The sequence below is a fragment of the Enoplosus armatus genome, chromosome 13 (genome assembly GCF_043641665.1).
Source record: "Enoplosus armatus isolate fEnoArm2 chromosome 13, fEnoArm2.hap1, whole genome shotgun sequence".
Lineage (NCBI taxonomy): Eukaryota > Metazoa > Chordata > Actinopteri > Centrarchiformes > Enoplosidae > Enoplosus > Enoplosus armatus.
In genome coordinates, this window is record NC_092192.1 from 4,695,112 (window position 1) to 4,704,910 (window position 9,799).

Here is a 9,799-nt window from a genome sequence, read left to right on the forward strand (position 1 = left end):
TATGACCACAAAAATATTAACTTGAGAGTTTTATGCTGTTTTGTTATTACATTTATAAATCAATGTGTGTGTTTTTTGACAGGAACAAAATTTGCATTTAATTTTCAGAATATCATTCATTTTTCTCTTCAAATATTATTATTTAATTTAATTATTATTATTTGATACTACTTACTCTTACATGTAAGTAACTTTGGGTCAGCCAAAAACGCGTTTTTACTTTTACTTTCTTTACTTTATTTTTTGTTTTACATGACAGTGCCAAAGTGGGTGTAAATAATGTTGTTTGCAGGCTAAGAACACATTTCCTGTTTGTGACCCTGGAAAGTTAGATAAGGTCTAATGTCACAGATAGGAACCAGAACATATTACATGTGTGTTTGCACAGAAATTAACTAAGTCTGTTTGTTTGTGCTTTTGTGTTTCCAGCAGCGCAGCTCACAATCCAAAAGCATCTTTCAAGACACTGTGGCACTAACACTTAACTCTGGGACAATGCATGTGGCTCTTCCTGCAGTGGCTCTTTGCCTTCTTGGCGCAGGTACAAATAATATCCATATTTACTAAACACACTCTACACACTCTATTTTCAACTTCTCACTTTCTTATAACGCAGGCATAACTGTTAATAAGTAATTACTAAAAGATTTTAATTGTTTTAAATGGATTTTGGTCCAGATTTATAGAAGGTAAGTGGTCAAACGGTCCAGTCACTCAAAGAGATTTTTCACAACCTGGCAACCCAAGACTTGAGCAGAGGGTGACAACTTCTTTAATCTTTTCAAGTAATGTTGCTGCCAAAAATCAGCATCCAAAAGTGGAAAATATGTGCTGTGTAATAAACTGTGAGGAGGAAATGGAAAAGAAATGGGTGAAGGTTGGGTTGAGGAACATTAACTAACCTTTTGTGGTGGAGGGATGTAATAAATAATTGGAGGAATGTGATGAATAAATCATAAGACATACGGCACATTTAATGACATTTTACTATCACGGTAAGCTAGATTACATTTGTGTATTGTGAAAATAAATGTATTACTTGGCATTATATTTCAGATGACAGAAAGGTTGTGGTCTGGACCAATGTTGTAGCATTTCCTAAAGTTTTGCGACAGACTCATAAATGTTGATAGTGTTTGTAAAAAGGGTTAGGCATAGTCATACATACAGTCATTGTTCCATCCTTTTTAATGGAGCTACTGGGTCAAAGATCAGGTTTATTATCTTCAACAATGTTCCTATTATTATTACCGAACAAGTAGTTCTTACACATACAATGAAGACTACTAATACTATATTACAGCTATACAACTATACAACTATATTTACTCTTGAACACTAAATTGTTCTATAAATACTGTTGATTATGATTAACTAAAAGACTTGTCCACAGCATTTCACCTAAAATCTTTTATTGATTTTTTATTGAAGTCAGTACCTTTTAATGTGTTATCATACAGGGAACATTTTAATGATTCTCCTTTAACCCTTTGCTGTCTTTTTGTTTTTACTGACACAGTTGTCCTGTCGTCGCAGACTACGATAAACCCAACGGTAGTGCCAACTGAAGAGTCTGTTACCACCCCTGAACCCGAAGCTACATCATCTAAACAAACACAATCAGCATCAACTGGCACGACTGCCATGCCCTCCACGGCCACAGCTGGCCCAACTGCAACATCAACCGCTTCCACATCTGATCCATCCACCACAACTACAACCTCCCCACAAACTGTACCTAGCACCACCGAGTCTCCAGTGGAAGATGGACTTTCATCTGGCGCTATAGCGGGTATTACCATCGGCTCTATCGCCGGGGTGGCTGCTGTTGGTGAGTACAATACACACCCTTTATGCAACACCTAATTTCTGATTCCTCAATAAGATATCATCCATTATCAAGGATACACTGGAGATTTGATATTGAGCAACGCAAGGACAAGACATGTTTTCTTGGTTCTAGTGCCCCCTTGCCATTCCTGAGCATCTGAATTAATACAAATCTCACTATTCAAGTCAGGTCAATTCTAGTTATATAGCCCAATATCACAAATCACAATTTGCCTCAGGGGGATTCACAATCTGTACAGCATACAACACCCTCTGTCCTTAAACCCTTGATTCAGATAAGGAAAAAGGAGACAGTGGCATACAACATATACCAAGAAAAGACAAAAATGCATGAAAAGTTACACATGATTTAAAAGAAAAGTCAAAATGATGAGATCATAATTCAAAACTATGAGATACTAAATCATAATTTAGACAGTAAGTCAAATTTTTTACTTCCTATATCAAGTTAAGTCAAGTAAATTCTATCTATATAGCCGAATATCAATATCATTTGGATAAGGAAAACCAAACCTGTATTGTATGTTTACTTATTATCTCATCAATCCTGATCTTCTATTTCAGAAATTTGACTCAAGTCAAAACTCTGAGTTACTATCTGATCATTTTTACTAAGTTCAGTATTTATTAATTTTGACTTAGCATGAGTATCTTTATTTCTATCATTCCAAACTTTTCATCTGCTTTTTTTTCTTTTCCTGGCAATGATGGGTTTCCATGTAAATGAGAAAAAGAAACAAAAATGACTTATACTCATAAATCATGGCTGATTGTCCCCAAAATGCAGCACACCATGCAAATGGAGGAGCTACTTGCTGCTGGTAAAACTGATAACTAGTGGACAGCTGCTCCAGCTTAGAAAGTTAAAGTTCTGTCAAAGCAAATTAATTAACAAACATTTTTTTTCTTTTTTCAGGTGGTGGTATCTTTGGCGTGCTGAAGTACGTTAAAAGGGGATAAATGGTTATGGATTGTAAGCGCAAACATTTGCTCGACCTAAAGTCAAACATCATGACTGGACAATGGAAAAGTCCTATTGTCTGAAAGGCTCAAATCTGAATAAAACAGTATACATGATATGATAATGATGTCATGGGCCAAGAGGAAGACATAAAAGTAAATTGGACTACTTTGCTATTTTGATTGTCTGGCTTTAGGTCAGGAAATAATCTCCAGTTGATCAAAAAACTTTTCATTGTAATAGAAAATATGTTTTAGAATATTTTCATGTTTTTTTTCCCTTTATTGACAGATAAAATTTACAAAGTTTTCAATAAATGTAAACTCTAATGTCTAATGGATTGAATGTAATTGCCAGGAGTGTTTGATTTTAAAAACTACTTTATCTTAATGTCCTTCTTTGGTCTTTTGGATTTCAATATGTGGGGAGGATTCAGTTTAACAATAATGGTTTTGTAATATGGTGTTCTTTTCTATGGTGTGTGTGTAGCATGTAGCCTGGAAACCAGAAGAATCTGCGAATCTCTTGTTTTATTTGCTCTGGCAGATATGTCTGGCCTGCCTTCTGTTCAGACAGAGTTCCAGCTGACTGTATTTGCTTGGAGAAAAGGCCTTGAAATCACTCTATACATTAAATAAATAACTAACCCTTTCTCTTAATTGACTTCTGTGACGTGCCATTAGATCTTTATAATATAACAATAGCTCAAGCTGCCAGGGTGAAGTCCAGGTGTTGATTGTGTAAGTACCTGTACTTCCCTCTAAACCTGAGTTGTTTGTTCATTTTATGAGTGTCATGAGGTTACAGTATAATATGTGCACAAGACATGAAAAAGAAACAGTCTAAAATTAGTTTGTACCACATAATATACATGAATATTCCAGTTCCAAGTTCAATAAAAATAATCTTAAATCAAGGATCATCATTTTTCCTGAGCTTTCAACCGCATCTCAAGGCTAGAGTTTGCTCAGTAGTCCTGGTCTTGGTAAAGACTGTCCAAAAAGTTTAACATATCCTCTTAATGAGTCAGGAGTTAGGTGCAACCTGATTTTGTTATCTCCTCTTACTGATAATGTACGCTGACCAACTAGTATTAAAGGGGTGTAACACTACTCTAACCTCTACTGTATATAATCACCACTTGAGTTCCCTGCAAAGCATAAAGGCTGCAGAAAAAAAAAAGACGATAATGATTAAAGCTTGATTGCTTTCTACCTGTTTATTGTATTCCCTAGGTAGTGCTTTAGGCCTCAGCCAAAACATTAAATGGATTGACTTACTCTGCTTGTTTGCGGCACAGAGGTATTGGTCAAATGCACTGAAAGTAATCAGGGTAATATCATACTGACATTGATAAACTGTCTCTCTCATAAACATATGGCCAAAATGTGTTAATATAATAAACATTAATAAATATTACTTAAGACAACTGTAAAGCATCACAATTTTTAATTATTATTACTTACTCTAGTATTTCTATGTTATTACAACATATTGGGAGGTGGACTTGTTTGCTGTCTTACCTTTGATCGGGAGGACCGGCGCTGGGAATGGAAGCGTAGGAAGGTCATTAGCCTTTGCCAAAAGATGAGGACTATGCCTTTAGTTCTTTTTAGCGGGCTAACATTAGCTAGCCACCTGTATATCCAGGAATCATTGTTCTGTAAGAAAACTGCTTGCTTAGCACAGCAGAAGCACAGTGGTGGAAAGTACTTCACTACATTTACTCAACTATTGTATTCAAATATTTTGAGGTACTTAAACTTTACTTTAGTATTTCCATTTTCTGCTACTTTATACTTCTACTACACTACATTTCAGAGGAAAATATTATACTTTTTATTCCACTACATTTATCTATTACTCTGAATTTTGACCCACTACAATATAAAATGCTGATGGTAATGCATAGCCTACATAATAGGGGTAGTTCTGCTGCTGAATGAGTACTTTTGCTTTTGATACTTTTGACAACTACATTTATTTTACTTGTATACTTCTTCTACCACTGCAGATGCAAAACCAAGAACAAGAGGAAGAAGCCATACTTACCTTAGCGATAGAGAAGTAAATTCAAAATGTCAGTTATAATATTTTACTCGATCGTTGTGAAAATTACTGAGCTGGCAGTCTTGTGGTAAAGGTTAAGCTAACTTCTTATAGGTCCAAAAAGGTCATTACACAAAATCTAGTTAAATTGTTTATATACATTATTAAAAGGACATTTTGGGAAATATGCACTCACATCTGTCCGTTAAATGTGAAGCTAAAGCTAACAGCCAGCTAGCTTAGCCAGCACAAAGACTGGAAACGGGTACACAGCCATTAAAAATATATCTAATTTGTTTAATTCGCACAAAAATGTAAAAGTGTAAAAATTATAACTTGCTGAGGTTATGTGCCGGATAATTTATGGCTAAGACCAGGGTCTCCACTGGTTGCCTGGCAACTGCTCAGAGCCAAGCGCTAACGTTAGCTAAACTCTATCTAGTTTCCTAGATGCTCAATATTCTCATCAGCTAGCTGGTCGGTAACTTTTTGCTCAATGCTCAGAAAACCCATTGTTTCCTGAGCAGGGAGCGAACAGTGGGTTTATCACTGCTTTGCTGATGAAAACAGCTGTGTGTTGTTGCCAGAGACAGGATAAGACTGAACCTATAAAACCAAACTAATGAGATATAAGACGCTAAATCACTGCAAAGAGCTGAGTTGGGTGGGTGTAGTCATTTGGTTCATTGTTAATATAAAATTTAATTTGTGGAGTAATTCTTAACCAGCATTAGAGGGAGAAAACATGTTGTAGCTACCTCTAATATTGGATAGTGAGTTAATATTCAATGTGCAAAGGCTCATTTAGGGGATTGGTAAAAATATAACTTATAATTGTAATAATCATTTTGTTGGAGACTGGGGTGTAATATAGTTTGTGACAGCTGATATGGGGAGGGGAAGGGCTATGTAAAATATAACTTATAATAAAGAATCCATTTGCCAGGGATTTGGGGTGTGACATGATGGTGCAAAACACATTGATTCACAACACCCTCTATCTTTAACCCTTCAATTTGTATAAGGAAAAACTCCACACAAACAAAACAAATTAACAGGGAAAAGATTTAAGAAACCTCAGGAAGAGCAACAGAGGAGGGATCCCTCTCTCAGGACGGACAGATATGCAATAGATGCCGTGTACAGAACAGACCAACATTACGTAAAATTACACTACAACCAGGATGACAAAATTATAGATAGATTGTAAACACATAATATGGATCCGGGTGGACGTTGAGCAACTTCAGGTGTCGTCAAACAGACCTGAGCCACATGACCTCGTCTCCACCGTGGAGACTTGGAAAGAGGACAGACTAAACAAACACACGAGAGTCAAAGCTCAAGCACACTATTCACACAGATAGGAGAAAAGAACAAACACACACAGAGGGAGAGAGAGATCCACACAAGGGAGAAAGAGAGAGACACAAGGGGAGAAGCTGAATCTCCTGGAGGACGAAGATCCAGATACAAAACATCTGGAAAAGGGCACCTTGTGTGCTGGTGGGACAACAAACAAACAGTGGGTTACAGAGATGCAGTGGTTTTCAGACAGTTTACAGTGTGTATAAGTACTAGGCTTAATAGATTCATTGAGACTGAGTACAAGGCCTGAAGTAATCGAAGAAGAAGGAACTAACTGAAAGGTTTGGAGGTTAAATTGGCAGCACCCCAACCATGTTTAGTAACCCATGCAACATGGGCATTGGTATAGTCAGGTGGGGAAGCTTAATTTCATTTTGGCAAGAAAACATTTAGTTTAAATCATGTTTCACATATACCAGTCTTATCCAGGCAATGCTGAAGAATCAAATAACTTATCAGTAAAGCTTTGGTGGACAGTGACCCAATATTTATAAAACCAAATCTGAGGGCTCTGTTAGGGCTGCAGCTTTCAATATTAATGGGCCAATCTGTAGAGCTACTAGTAAATGAAGATTAATTGTAAAAAGATGCCTTTTATTATTAGTAAAACATTTGGGTTGCCTGTACACACAATGGTGTGGGGATAGAATTGCGATTACCTTCGATATTTTATTTTGTAGGACTTTATCAAGTGCTTTGTTTTGTTGTGTATCTTCTTTAGTGATTCACACATTCAGAGAAAAGGAGCTTAGTAATTGTAATATGTCTCAATGCTGCAGACCACGGTATCAGTCTGATAGTCTGCACTGTGAAGAGATCCCTGGCTGGACATATTAACTAAAATAGTGAACTCCAAATCCGAAGGCCATCAACAATACAGTGGCTGTTAATACTCTTGTAACGCCGCGGGGAATAGAGTTAACCCGGACGGCGGGGGTAGAGAAGGCACGCAGGTCAACAGGACCACAAACGGGTGAGGGTCGAAAACCGGTATGCAGGAGGGGTTGAGTGCAGACCAGGCCACACAACCGGTTACTGGCTCTAGTTAGCCTTCCCACGCCGCTACACGGGGATAAACTCCGCATCATGTGCCGGCGAGGGTTTGCTACTGCTATCGCTAACAGGGTACGCAAACGTGGAACAGTTAACACAAACCACCGTTAACACATACAGCGAGGTTGCTAGAGGCTAACCTTGTAGGCTAGGCTAGGAGCTAAGCTAAAAGGGTAGCAAAAGAGGCTAACTCCTAATGCAAAGGTAGCACGTCTAATATGAGGTGGGATTTACACAGAGAGACGGACAGAATATCAGAGTAGAAGATAGAAATAAAAATAAAATAGAAAAACGAGGAGAAAGAAAAGAGTAGACAACGGTTGTCGATCTAACGGAAATGACGACGCGCCGTCACAGGAAGTGCGTCGAAGCGGCGTAACGGCAGTTGCATCACAGACGCTAGATAAACCTCTACGAATCTTGTTTGTTCTGTAGCCTGTAGATAAATAACGACTCACTAAAACACACTATTTTTATCAATTACATAACATCTGCTAAACACAAAGACATGCGTCCTTAAAGTGAGGTGACCGTTGGGCCAAACTCCTGTTATGTCACGGTTGCACTATGAAGTGGACTTGGGCCCTCACGAGGCTTTCAGGGCTTTATGGTATGGTCATTAGTTATGGAAGTGTCAACATGGGGGGGGGGGGGGGGGCACTTGGTAAGAGCATTGAAAACAACACTGCTCCCATGCAGGCAAATTACTGCTAATACCCTGAGCTGTGTGATCAGCCCATATGGTGTTCATGGGAGCCAGAGGGACTGTGTGTGTGCATGTGTGTGTGTGTGCGCACGCTCATGTTGGGGGAGGGGAGTGTCCTATCTGTGTGTATCTGCAAGGCTTTCATTAAATTAGATAATTTTTCTATGTAATTCCATATAATAGTATATGCTCTTTTTTTTAATTTATGAATAACAGTGTTTCTCATAAGAGTTTATGAGTGAGTGCTATGTATTTATAATTTTGGAGAGCTTGTGTACATACAACCAAGATAATGAATGAACCTCATCATCCAGGTATGCACTTGTGTAGCTGTAATTCTCTCTCTTTTTCTTGCAAGATGTGTCCATTCTTAGTGTAAGTGTCCGGAAGATTTAAATTCTAAGTTGCATACGGGATCATGATTGCACGTTTCCAATCTAGCAGATGAATTTAAAAACACACTTCTAGTGTCAAACTCTGCAGACACATCATTCTGCACAGAGGAGGTCAAACATTAAAGGGAAGCAACAATATGCAAAACACATTTAAGTGGATGGGGACATAGAAAATAGTGATAAGTGGTTGTTTCATCCTCTTTGTTGGCGTACGACTGGTCATTTCCTGTTGGTAAAATATGTTATACATTCATTTCTTGCACATAAAATGCAAAATAGTGTACTGTCAACATACGTATGTAGTGTATGTTATATTATTATTATCAAGTCATGGCAACTCAGTCATGGCAATCCATCCAGGAGTTGTTGAGATATTTCAGTCTGGACTAAAGTGGTGGACTTTCCTACTTGACATTGACGCTAGCATGGCTAAAAACATTCATCATAAGTCAAAATTAAGAGAGAGTCTCAGCCTCATACCAGCAAACAATTCCACAGTAAATAAATGAATCAATCAAACTGCATCATATATTTTTTTTCACTCTGATTTATAAACACCAGCTCTATATACCCACAACCCTTGTATGCCAGGCTAACATGTCATTGATCCCTCTGACTGTGTGTATCTAAACTGTCCCTGTGTTGTGGGAGAGGCACAGTTAATGTTACAGCACTCGGGCCTGCTCCGATAACTTTATCTTTTCTCCTCACAAATTGGCCTCCTCACAAACAGATCATCTGTCTGAGCCCCAGAAACCTAATCACACACACACACACACACACACACACACACACACACACACACACACACACACACACACACACACACTCACATACACACACTCATTCACTTATTTCTTTTCCCTCAGGTGTTAACAAGCTCAGTGGCTAAAGGATAAGAGTTTACTCAGAGGGAAGAGAGAGGACAGATGGGTGTGGTGTCAAGAGTAAATATTTGGGTCCAGGTTAAACTGACATTTTGGTTTGATGATATGTGGAGCCGGTTTGGGTACTTTAAACTTTACTTTAAATATCAGTTGTTTTCTACCGTCCTTATAAAGTAATCATTCATCTGAAAATCCTTCATGTTAAACAGAAAAGGTCAGTTTGTCTGATAATTCAAGGGATTCATGTCGAGGTGTTGACTACAAAATATCTGCATTGGTCTACACACACACACACACACACACACACACACACACAACTCATCTGTTTACACACAAATACACAAACCTCATGACCACTGTGCACAGCTCCCTCTAGTGGGTGCAGTGTGAAACCAGCACCTCTCGTCAGATGGCCTTGTTTTATGTGGGTCAAAGGTGTTTCTGACATAAATCCAATCTGACCGGAATCTGTTCATTTCCCCTGGAAGTTCACAGCACGCTCGCTGACTTCTGCTTGTTATGTAACACA